This window comes from Nannospalax galili, unplaced genomic scaffold, assembly GCF_000622305.1.
Source record: "Nannospalax galili isolate Female #2095 unplaced genomic scaffold, S.galili_v1.0 scaffold1122, whole genome shotgun sequence".
NCBI classification, from domain to species: domain Eukaryota; kingdom Metazoa; phylum Chordata; class Mammalia; order Rodentia; family Spalacidae; genus Nannospalax; species Nannospalax galili.
This window is the reverse complement of record NW_008347192.1, coordinates 67,070-79,945: the sequence shown is the minus strand read 5'-3', so window position 1 is coordinate 79,945 and position 12,876 is coordinate 67,070. Positions and strand designations below refer to the sequence as shown.

Sequence of the window (12,876 nt, the reverse complement as noted above, 5' to 3'; positions counted from 1 at the left end):
ACCCAAATCTTATCTAAAGGAATATTGACAACTGATTGCTGCTAGATAAGGAACAGCTGACCTTACTAAAATAAGGATCTCTAGATAGGTTGACTAGATTCAGCAGATGGACAAGTACTGGGGAATGGCTGGGGGTGCTGACAACACAGTGGACAGTAACAGGGATGACAGAGTATATGGGCTCCAGTGTGTGGAAGGGGGGAGCTATGGGATGGTGCCAGTTGGGAAGTGGGTATATAGGTGAATAAGATTGTGTGGGATTCTGTATGATATACACACAGAAAAATCAACAAATTAAAAAAAAGACATTTGAGGAGGAAGTGTATAAATAGAGGAAGCATAAAAATTATTTCATGTTAAGTAGTAGAGGTGATAAACATTACGATTGAAATCTACCTGATGACCCATACTCATGTACTAAGGATCCGAGTGTAACCAACTGTGACTAGTAATAATAAGATACATAGAGATTATGTAGACACATGTGCCAATATCTAAGTGTTAGTAGCATTAAAAATGTAGGAAATAGCATATTTTAAAATGAAATGAAGATCTTCTTCAAAGGGTAAAAACTCATTCAACTTTATAACATACAGGGTCTATACTGAGTTCAATATTGTATAACTGTATTAATTCAACTGTGAACCTAAAATTTTACAGCCACTTTTGAAAGAGATGTATCCTTGCTCTGGAGTGTGTAGCTGAATATGTTAAAACTGTAATGAAATGCTTCTTTCAATCATGTGGTTATTGTTTTAAAAAATTAAAAAATAATAATTCTTCTAAGCATAAAATTTGCCCCTTAATAATTAGTAGATGTGAAAAACATTACAATTGAAATCTACCTGATGACTTTATATCCATGCTCAGATGCCAAGGATCTCAGAAAGTAACTGAGTGTGACTAGTAGTAATCAGATATATAGAGATTAGAAATGTGAGTGTAAACATTTTAGTGTTAATTGCATTAAAATGAATTATTCTGTATGAAACTGTGTATTTTAGTAATGAAATGGAGATCTTTTTAAAGCTTAAAACCTCGTTTGTCTTATAGAGTTTATACTGAGTACAATATTGTATAACTGTATTAATTCAACTGTAAACCTAAAAATTTACAACCAATTTTGAAAGAGATGCATCTTAGCTCTGGAAATTGTTTTTAAATATGTCAATGCTGTTGTAATGCAATGCTTCTAATTATGTGGTTACTAAATAAATAACTAAAAACAAACCAATACCACAGGGGGGATTACTACATGGTTCCTATTAAGAATATAAATTAACTTTAATAAATGATTGCTTCTGCTCCAGAATGGAATTTATCTCTGTGTTTAGATATGTTTTATATAGAATAAACATTTTCCAAGTCTATTTAAAACATCTCTAAACCTTTAAAGGAGACTTGGTCATTTAAAACCTGCTTCAAGGCTTATAAGGGCATCTCAAAGTTTATACAGTATAATACTATATTTACGATCATTGGTTCACCTCTCTATATGAGGTAAAATATTAATTGCTTGGTAAATTTGTTTGTAAATGTTATTAAAGGGGTTTATTAAAGTCTTAACAGAGATATAGCACAGTTTTTTAAAGTGATTATACTGGAGGTTGTGTGCGCATTGTTTCTCTTTACCTTGTGTATATGTGCCTCCTTTGATAGGCCAGTCTCCGAACTACAGGAAGAAAATATTTGAACGGTTTTGTATTTTCTATAAGGTCTACCTGGGAACTTAAAGCAAAGTGTGTATATGGGTTATGTTAGCACATTATATTATCTTAATCCATGTACAGCACCTTTGAGTCAAAGAACTACCATCTTAATGACTTCATCTGTCTGCTTACAAAAGGTCATCACAGTTGGGCTTGCTGACAGTTATATTCCTTCATTAAAGTGGAGATAAGAAGGGTCATTGGATCCTCAGCTGAGTATCCAGCCATTCTTCCCAGCCGGCTATATGTAATTCTGCCTTAATAGCAAATGGTCTTCTGAACTTGAAAGGTACTATAATAGTAAAACATTTATGTATAAAAAATAAGATATCAGAATATATCCAGGATAGAAGGTATAATGAAATTCATTTTAAGCAACTTATTAAAGGTCTGAACAGGTTTATAGAGATACAGAGTTGTTAATTTTCAGTCCACTCCTGGCTTGTACTGCAAACTGGGTTAGAGATTTGGATTAAATGAATGCAGACAAGAATTGGGTTACCTATGGCTACTGAAAGATATCTTTTATGATTCTCTGTATTATGCAAATGTTACTTTTGGCACTTTCTTTTCCCATAACAAGAATGACTTGGCTCAAGAAAAATGAGGGCTATGTCCTTGATTCAGATGTATGCAATTTAGAAAAACAGTTCCGGTGAAGCTTGGTCTGAATTCTGATCAGTTTACTTCCTGTTTATAGTTATGTGATATGATGCCTCCCTTACTTCTGAAGACTGTAAATCAGGATATAGAAAACTAAAAGGAGACTGCTTCTGTTTGTAATGGAACAGCCTTCATTTGAGACAGACTTAAGAAATTCTTGTTTTATGGTCCCTTTCCTTGGCTGTGCATAGTTAACCTGTGATGGTAAATCTCTTCCAGGCAATGTTTATTGAGGACGTTTGGGTTTTGTTGAAGCTTTATCTATATATTACACAGTAATTAAAGTTACCAGGCTGGTGCAACTGACCTTCCTGGATGGTTAATAACCATACTTAAAGGCCAATACTAATCTGGACAAAGGGGTTTAAGGGAGTTTTGTTTCTTGCCCTGGAAGGTTGATAATGTCCCAGGGTACTATGAGAATCTCTTGATATGTCCTGTAGCTGTGATGAGTCACCTGTCCTCTTGTTAAGGGAGGTCATGGAGACCCTATCAGAGGCACTCAAACCAGTGTTCAATGTACAAAGAGGGGGGTCAACAGAACGGAAACATTTCCTCCATGCTTCCAAGTAAAGCCCAGGTTGAGCAGAATCTTTTTACTTACCTTCAGGTAGATGGAACTGGTAAAATAAAAGGCCTAAGGAGCCTGAGGCTCCTCCCAAGCTCATGTTACCCATGAGGACCAGAACCTCAACCAACCTTAAAGTAAAAGTAAACTGGTTTATTTGGGCCAACTGTACGGCCTTAAACACCCAAAAGGAAAGTATAACCAAAAATTAAAGTGATCAATATATTTCCTTAAGAGTCCAGAGGTTTGCATTTCCCAGACATTAGACTTAAGTCCAGGTAAAATGTTATTTAGACAATTATTTCTCAGTAGTGATTTTGTTCTTAACAAGAAAATCCTGCTCAGGTCAAGACTTCAAATGTGGGTCTCCAATACTGGAATCCCAACCTGCAGCTACTATTGTTCTAAAATAATGGCTAAATATATTTTCTCTCCCTGTCTAGGAGACTGATTCTAGCCACTCCAACAATTATCAGAATGCCTGAAAACAAATCCTGAGTTCATCCCTCTCAAGTCCAGCCTTGGAGGCCAAAAGAAAAATGAGGAGGAACTCAATAGATGGATGCTTTGGAAGCCTTCATGAAGAAATTTCAATGGACTTTAATTCGGACATTTAAAATTTGCATTGTTCTGATTTTTCTGGTTCCCTGACTAGAACTTGTAATGCTAACTATTCTTGCTCCCAGGCATTGGTCAAGGACTTTCATTTAAAGTCCTTGAAACTTACAGCTAAAACTTATGCAATCTGAGAGTCTTTTAGATAGATACCCTGCATCCCCCTTAAGCATGGAAGAAGCCAGAGCGGTCTGCATCCCAATTCTCCATGGGCAAATTGGGTTACCTCTTCAAAGTAATAAAAATAAAAGGTAAAATTAGACAGTTTTAAAGTAAAGTCTCCAAAAGAAAAATAACCCTTTTCTCTCTCAACTGAAAGCTGGAAAATTCCTCAGATCTGCCTTGTTTCTGGCTTGTTTCTAAGACTGAAGATGCCAGAACCATAAAAAGGAGGCTTATGTATTGCTCTTGGTGAACAGTGTTGTTTCTATGCTAATCATTCTGGGATCATTAAGGAAAGCTTGAGTCTGGTCAAACAAACAATGACAGAGAGCTACACCATACAAGTAACCAAAATTGGTACGAGTCTTTGTTCTCTTGGTTCCCCTGGTTAACTACCTTCCTGAGTGCCTTGGCAGGCCCTATGCTTTTCCTTCTGCTTGTTCTCACTTGTGGTCCTTGCCTTTTAAATACAGTTGTCAAGTTTATTAATCAACGTGTTAATTCTGTAAAGCGTATGGTTCTAAGGAGTCAATATGAGCAATTAAGACCAATTTCCCCTCACTAAATATTGATCTTCAAGGATTTGAAGATTCTCGAACAGGAGTGGGGAATGTTAGGGGCTGGTGCCCTGCTGACCTCATTGACTCCTGTAACTTCCCTGGTTCTCCCATCTGCATTGGGTGTGATACAAGTAAATCAGTAGTTTAACTTTTTAGCTAAATGAAAGAACTGTTTTTTCTGGGTTTTAATGCTTAGATTCCTCCAAAAATTGTACGTTACAAAGGGTATTCTCAAAAATCAGCAAACCTTTTCATAAGATTTTTCTCAAGATTCCCTGTTACACTGTAAAGTTTGTGTAAGCCTTGATCAATTATGCTGTAAAGTTTGTGTACGCCTTGCTAAATTGCTAACCACATATTTGTGCTTTTGTTCTGAGCTTGCTTGCTTGCAAAAGGTCATAGAAGACCCATAAAAGGACTCTGCTGTTTTAACTCAGGGCCACTCTTCTCCTATGCCAGTGGAGAGTAAGTTTGGCCTGATTGCAATCATAATTTTTTACCTTGCTGCACCTCTGTCTCTGAGACTGATGGGGATCCGTCTCTGAGACCACAACAAGGGATCTGTTTTGAATATATGGTAAAACTTCCTTGACTAGATTATCCACATGTTTCAAACTTGGGTCTTGGTGTCCTACTGTGACTGATTTCTTGTAATCTTTTACTCTGTGCACATCTGAAAGTAGGTAGAAATGTAAGTGAAATTCAGTGTGTGATGAAGCTGACACGTGACTATGATACACTAGAATGAACATGTGGTATTCAAAGATGCCAGGAGTAGTAGAGTCTGGTGAGTATTAAAGTAACTCTAAATATTTGTGCAGCAACAGATCCTTATAGAGAAAATGATGGAAATTCACTTAAAGCAGAAGGTATGAACCTGATGGAAGCAGAAGTGGAAAGTAAAGAAACATGAGGCTGAAGAGATGGGATCTGATAACATGATTAACGTTATTAGACACACTTCAGAGTAAATCACAGTGGCACAGACATATGTTGTCATCTCTAGATTAACATGAGGAGAAATAAGCCATGGCTAAGCATTATTCAAGTAAAAACTAATTAAGGTAAAATATGAACAACATCTGTATAACACAAAATGAATGAAAATACCAGCTGCATGTAGCAGGGATTACTGCCCTCACTTTCTATTAGACATGGTAAATTATGGGAGGATTTCATGAGGATTAAGTGTAAAACTACCCTCTAAAAGCATAAAGAATGACTATTGGGTGAAAAAATTTAAATGTGACTGTTAAAAATGCTAAATGAATAGACGACGTGCATCTTATATTGCAATTATTAATATGTGGAACTATAGCCTTCAGAATTTCACTTTAAACAATGTAAAATTCTTGGGGGTGTCCATACATGTGCACACGGAGGCCATGGTACTCCTTAGGAGACATCTAACTTGTATTTGGAGATAGGACTGACCTGAGGCTCATAATTTAGTGAGTTCCAAGGGCTTGTGTTTTTCTGTTTCTGCAGTGCAGGGATTACAAGCGCAGGCCACCACACCCAGCTTTTTTACATGGTTTCTGAGAACTGAACTCAGGTCCTCAAGTTTACATGACAAGTATTTTATTAACTGAGCTACCTTCCCAGCCCAATATAATTAATTCTTACCATACTTTTTACATAGCCCATATACAAAATAACAGTTTTAGTTAAAAGATGACTTAGTGAAGATAAGTTCCTAAACTCAAGTTGTGTGAAAATAGGACCTTGAATGTTATCAGCTAACACAAGTGTCCACCTCATGCAGAAAACACCACTAGACACAGACACAGGTGCTCTCTATGTGCTCTAGAAGCTTGGAATTTGTAGTTTCAGTATCTCCCTGTTATTTGGGGAATTATTTCTTGATGTTTAGGCCTCTCTAATTATTAGCACACTATAATAATGAATGGTTGACAATATCTATGTGTGAGAACTCAAATTGTTTTGGAGACATCAACTTAGTTTTAGCTTCATATGATGAGTCTTCTATGCTTCTTCTTCATGCTTTAGTGGAATGATGTGAAAAACTTTGTTTCTTTTAAAAATCTGGAAGAATTTAGGGTTAGATTAATGCACCTCTCAACTCTCACTAGAGAAGCTTCTATGTGTACCACATAGTAAAGGAACAGATTTTTCCAGATATCTTGGCAGTTCCTCATATGAACTCACAGCAGTGGTGACATCAAGCACAAAACAAACATAATCTCAAGCCAGACAGAATCCCAGCATGGAACTGGGGAGTCTGGGAGGAGACCCCAGCCTGATGAGAGGGAGAGTAAGTTTTCTTTAAGGGAGAAGTTGATCGGTCACCACTGGATGGACTCACATCAAAGGACACCTGAGAAAACAGGTGTGTGTGTATGTGTGTGTGTGTGTGTGTGTGTGTGTATACACAATTAGCTCCAGTTTTAATTATTTAATCCCTAATTGTTACATCAGCTGCTTCTGTTTTAATGAGTTCTTGCTATAACTCAGAAGATTATTTTCATGGGATATGTGTATATTTGTTGAAATGCAGACAGTCATGGCCATGACCTTTCCCCTCAGAACTGATGCATTCTCTCCCTTAGGATTGGTAGCTTGGGTATGTATCTTCCTGGACTTTAGTAAATTTTTAATTGTCTTTCTCTTTTCTTTGGTTATTGGTCATTTAAAGATATGCTTTTTAATCACTATATTCTCATGAATTTTCTTTGGTTTCTGTTTCCATTGATATATACTTTTATTCCGTTCTGATCTGGTAAAACACAAGTGGCTACTTAAATTTTCTTAGATTTGGTAAGACTTGCTTTATATTAGAAAATATGTTTTATTCTGCCAAGAATTCCGAGGGCTGATGAGAAGAAACTTCATCTCATGACTATTGGATAGAAAATTTTAGACATTACTTTTTTCTGTTTATTTTTTGATGCAATTCTAATGTGTCCCTGGTGATTGTTGTCTGGGTGACCCACCTCTTATTGAGAATGTGGTATTAAGGTCACCTGCAATTATTGTGTTAGAGTCTGCTTCTATCCTGCTACTCAGTATTATTTTACAAAGTTGGGCACACCAACATTTGGTCCATATATTTCAGTAGAATTTTTAAATCCATCTAATGGATTATTCCTCCTATTAGTATAAAGTGTCTTTATTTCTCATGAATTATTAGGTTTTGACCTCTGTTTGTCAGGTTACAGTGTAGGGACTCCTACTTGCTTTTAGGGCCCATTTGGTTTGAATACAGTTTTTCATACTTACATTATGTCTGTCTTAGGAGGTGAGGTATGGTTTGTGCAGGCAGCAAACTCTTTGGTCCTGTATTTCACTAGTCTCTACTAGTCTCTGTGTCTAGACTGGAGGATTGAGATAAAACAGTAAATTTTGAAAGATGTGTGAAACTTTCCATCATTTTGTTATTTGTGCAGTGTTGGATTCCTCCCTGACACTAATGGACTATCTGTGCCATTACCATTCCCGTGGCCTCACAGCCGTGTTTATATTTTTATTCTGCATATAGAATTGTTCTGCAGTGATGATTTTTATTATCAGACATTCCTTTATAGTTAGTTCTTATGACTTTTTTTACACCATTAGTTGTGAAGAATAGCTTTTCTGAGTAGAATAATTTAGTTTGGCAGCAATTTTTGTTGAGGAATTCAAGTCCATCCTTCCTCATGCTCCTAGCTTTTAGAGTTTGCCTTGCTAAAGAAACCGATGGTATATATTAAATTTTTATTTTTTGCACACTGTAATGGGGGTGCATATGAGTACAGGTGTCCAGGTTGGACAGAAGACAAAATAAGATCCCCTAGAGCTGGAGATACAGGCAGCAGTTAGCCCCAGCCCCCCGACACACACACACACAACTTATATACTGGGAATCAACTTAGGTTCTGTGCAAGACAGTGCGTGTTCTTTATCGCTAAGCCATATCTCCAGACCCAACTAAAAAGCCAATAATATGGAGCTGGAGAGATGGCTCAGCAGTTAGGAAAACTGGCTGCTCTTGCAAAGGACCTGGATTCAATTCCCAACACTCACATGGTAGCTAACAACAGTCCGTAACTCTAGTTCCAGAGCATCCAATGCTCTCTTATATGAGACTAGGAGCTTCATTCAGTTTCCAGTCACTTTTAAAATTCTGTGTACTTAATGTTTCGAGTTACCTGGACATGAGGAGGTTCTTTTCTGTTTGGCTTCCTAAAGGACTCATGGATCTGGATCAGAAGTGGTTCGAGCTGACAGGACTAGGTGAGCTACTGAGCACAGAAGCAAACCTTCTGTAGAGTTAGAAGGCTCTCATTTAAAGATCCTCTGAAGTTGGTGGTCTCACAAGGTTTGACAGATGTTCCTTACGTATCTAGGGCTAGGGTTACAGCTGTATAGTGCTGTCTGCTCCCTATTGAAACTCAGAGCCTTCCAAGCAGCACCCACCTCAGAAAGCAGCTGTTTTCCAGAAGTTCCTAGTTTATTTCATGGGAAGTCTATAATATGCTATGTGGTGTTGCCATCACCTTCTTTCAAAGCCCTGCTATTGAAACAATAAAACCCTTACACTTGAACAAATTATGGCATAATTACCATGAAGGATCAAAGACGTAATGCTTTGAGTAGTTACTCAAGAAAAATACGGACACACAATTCAAATTCTTCAGCATAGGAGCCCTACATCATTGCACCTTAACTTGATTTCAATTTATACTTGAAGAAATTGATATAGAAAGAATTTGAATTTCTTGCACAAATTCTGTGCAGGGCCAATGGAAATGAAATGATTATTCATCTACTAACGGGTGGAATGATCCTGGTTGTTCTCACATCCAGGTGCTCTTGCTTCTATTGCAAATGAGAAGCTCTTCCTGTTCTCTTGGTTTCTACAGTGTCTCATAGGCATGCTTCTTAACAGGAGTCATTTGATCCTAGTACAGCACACTGTACTCACGTCAGCAGACACCTCGATATGGGAGCCATGACCTTGAATCTAGGAGCATCTTTGGGTGAGGCTTACACTAGGTAAGATTTGAAAATTAATTGTTTTGAAGTCTCATCAACAAGGGCATGTTGACTTTCCTGTGAATCATCACCTCATAATTATTGCAAAATGTTATTTAAAGAGGAGGAAATGGTGCTCCAGAATGCTACTTGACCTATTAAAGTAATTGACTTTGCTAATCATTTCATAAAGAGAACATTGGTCCTCTAATAACAAGTTATAGATTCTTTCCCCAAAGTTGTTTGACTTACTTTAAATGATGAAATGCTAATGCTCAATTATATTTTTATTCCCTGTAATTCTTTCTACCCTTTGAACACTTCCTCACTGCAGGCAAATCACATTGCAGAGAATGGCAGTCATCAATGAGAGCTGACCTGAAGAGTTCATTCTGCTGAGCTTTGCTGACCATCCTTGGCTAGAACTCCCTCTCTTCATTGTTCTTCTGGTAACATACATCCTGGTCTTGGTAGGGAATATCTCTCTCATTCTTGTGTCTACATCTGACCCTTGTCTGTACAGCCCCATGTATTTCTTCCTCATCAACCTCTCCTTTCTGGACATGTGCTACACAAAAGCATTGTGCCTCAGATGCTGTTTAACCAGGGAGCCGCCACAAAGACCATTAGCTATGTGGGGTGTGTAGTTCAGCCTTATGTCTTCCATATAATGGGGGGCACAGATGTCTTCTCCTGGCTATCATGTCCTTTGACCACTATGTGGCCATCTGCAGGCCTCTGCACTACACCCTCATCATGAATCAGTGAGTCTGCATTCTGTTAGTGTCTGTTATGTGGCTGACTGGAGCATCTTTGCCTTTCAGAGGTCACTCTTACATTACAGCTGCCACTTTGTGGTGTTGATCAACTGGGTCACTTGTGTGAGATTCCAGTTCTGAGAAAGACGGCCTGTGGGGCAAAGGAAGCCAATGAACTTTCTCTCACTGTGGTGTGCACTTTTATACTAGCTGTTCCTCTGTGCTTAATCCTTGCTTTCTATGTTAATATTGGATGTGGCGTTCTTTAAAATAAAATCTTCAGAGGGAAGGAAGAAGGCCTTCGGGACATGTTCCTCTCATCTCATTGTGGTTTCCTTACTTTACAGTCCAGCCATTAGCATGCACCATCAGCCTTCTTCCTCCATCACAGGGGACCAGCCCAAGTTCATGGCTCTCTTCTGTGCAGTGATGATGCTTACACTGACACACTTCATTCATACTCTCAAAAATAAGGATGTAAAGGGTGCCTTAAGAAAGCTGTTGAGTGTTTTTAGCTCAAAGTGAAACTTACTTGATATCAAAGTAAATGAGGTAATAATTGGAGGTTTATATTAGTCTATCTAATAATGCTCACATGCTCCAGTTTCATGGAATTTGCCTTTCTTGCCAAACACGGCTCATTTCTAGTATTTTTCTGTTCAGGTTGGATATGGATGACATTCAGCTTGTATGTTCCAGTTTGGACAGCGCATTTATAAAGACGTGGAAATAAACAAGCCATTTTTCTTACAGATTCATAGTGAACTAGCAACTGTGATAACTAATAAAAGCAGCAATAATACACTAAATTATAAGTGATTAGGTCTGGGCCATTGTAAAATCACTCAATAAAATGGCATCAGTGGGTTTCCTGTTAGTGTCACCTGCAAACATTGCTTCGCTCTGGGAATTTGATCAATGTATCTGTGACCAGCACGGCTTCATAATGTGCAGGAGAAACACACTGTGCTGAATTGTGCCCTTATCAACCTCAGCTCATGTGAATGCTATTGCTTCTTTTAAAATGCTTGGTGAATTTTGCTATTTTAATTAAGGTGAAATGCTTTGATGTTTAAGTAAAGAAATTCTCATTAAATATTAAAAGGGACAAAGACAAATCTACTGACCATGTTTAATTCTTTGTCTTTTTGAGTCAGGGTCTCTCTGTAGCCTCAGGTGGCCTGGAACTCACTATGTTCACCTGGCTGGCCTCCAATTCACAGAGATTTGCCTGCCTCTGCCTCCCAAGTGCTGGGATTAAAGGCCAGTCTTAATTCTCTTAGACATCCCAAGCACGAGTCTTTTGAATCAGTGAGAAAAAAGAAAATGACATTACTATTGAATCATAGTCTGGAAACATCTCTGAGAAAAAAATTGGAATATTTATGTGTATCATTTGTAATGATCATGAATCAATAACAGGAAGCCCACTGATGCCATCTTATTGATTGGCATATTGAAGAAAGAAATTACTTTATTTATAAGATGAAATTTGAAGTGGCTCAGCAAACTTCCCTCAGTTACTCCATCTTGTTCAGAGCCGTTTCAGCAGCAACTTTGCTTCACACCAAAAGCAAAAGCGGGGGCAACCATGGGCCTTGGAAAATTGCCCTAACCATGAACCATGGAATGTGCTAATTCCAGACTTTATACATCTGCCTAACCAGCTTGTTTTCGCTTTTGTAATCAGCTTGCTATTTTGGGACACCTTGACACAGGGCATAAGACCACCCTTGTTATCATGTTATTGTATGACCACCCGAGAACTGCTGATTTCAGCTTTCTTACTATACTTGTTACGGCTAGGAAGTCAACTAATTTTAAAATTACAAAGTTGATTGCAAAGTTATATGACTGTTATCACTTGTCTGTATAATGATTGGTTGTTGATTAATAGATTCAAAGTTCTGCTATGTTGTACAAACCTGATTTGTTCACAAGTGTCCTGTTTGAATAATTCTCTAATCCTATAAAAACTCTGACCTGACAATCATCAGAGCTGCTTCTACTCCCGAGATAGACAGCCTGGCCGGTTGAAAAATAAAATTTACTTTCCTACTTTTCTTAAAGTGGTGTTGGTGATTTTTTGTGCAAACTCCATCCTGTAACAAAAGTAAGTGAGTTACATTGATTAACAGAGTTTATTTAAAGGTACATATTTTATATACAAGTGGTCTGGAACCCCAAACTTAAAAAGTTGACATAAGCCGGGAGTGGTGGCACACGCCTCTAGTCACAGCATTCAGGAGGCAGAGGCAAGCGGATCTCTGTGAGTTTGAGGCCAGCGTGGTTTCCATAGTCAGTTCCAGGCCAGCTGGGGCTACAGGGGAGACCCTGTCTCAAAAATACAACAACAAAAAAAATAAGCTGACATAAAATTTATTACAATTCATGAAAGAAAATTTATTGATTTGATGTTGAAATTTTACTACTTGAAATGAACGCTGTCCTAGTCAGTTTTTCACTGCTGTGATAAAAACACTGACCAAAACAAACTTGGGGAAGAAAGGATTTGTTTTATATTACATCTCCCAGGTCATAGTTCATCACCGAGGGAAGTTGAGGCAAGAATTGAGGGCTGGAACCTGGAGACAGGAGCTGAAGCACAGACCGTGGAGGAAAATTGCTTAGTGGCTTGCTCTCTGGCCTATTATGCTCAGCCTGCTTTCTTAAACAGCACAGGACCACCTGCCCAGGGGTAGCACCACCCATAGTGCACTGGTCCCTATGACATTTCTCAACAATCAAGAAAATGCTCCACAGACATGGCCACTGGTCAATCCAATGGAGGAACTTCCTCAGCTGAGGCTCCCTCTACCCAGGTGTGTCAAATTATCAACTCACGTTATCCAGCAAGAAATGCATGT

The 12,876-nt window shown here is 38.1% G+C and overlaps 1 pseudogene; it reads left to right on the top strand.

Annotated features, from left to right (window-relative positions):
* The first annotated feature begins 9,604 nt into the window (after positions 1-9,604).
* On the top strand, positions 9,605-10,534 carry LOC103742636 (annotated as a pseudogene).
* The last annotated feature ends 2,342 nt before the right edge of the window (positions 10,535-12,876 follow it).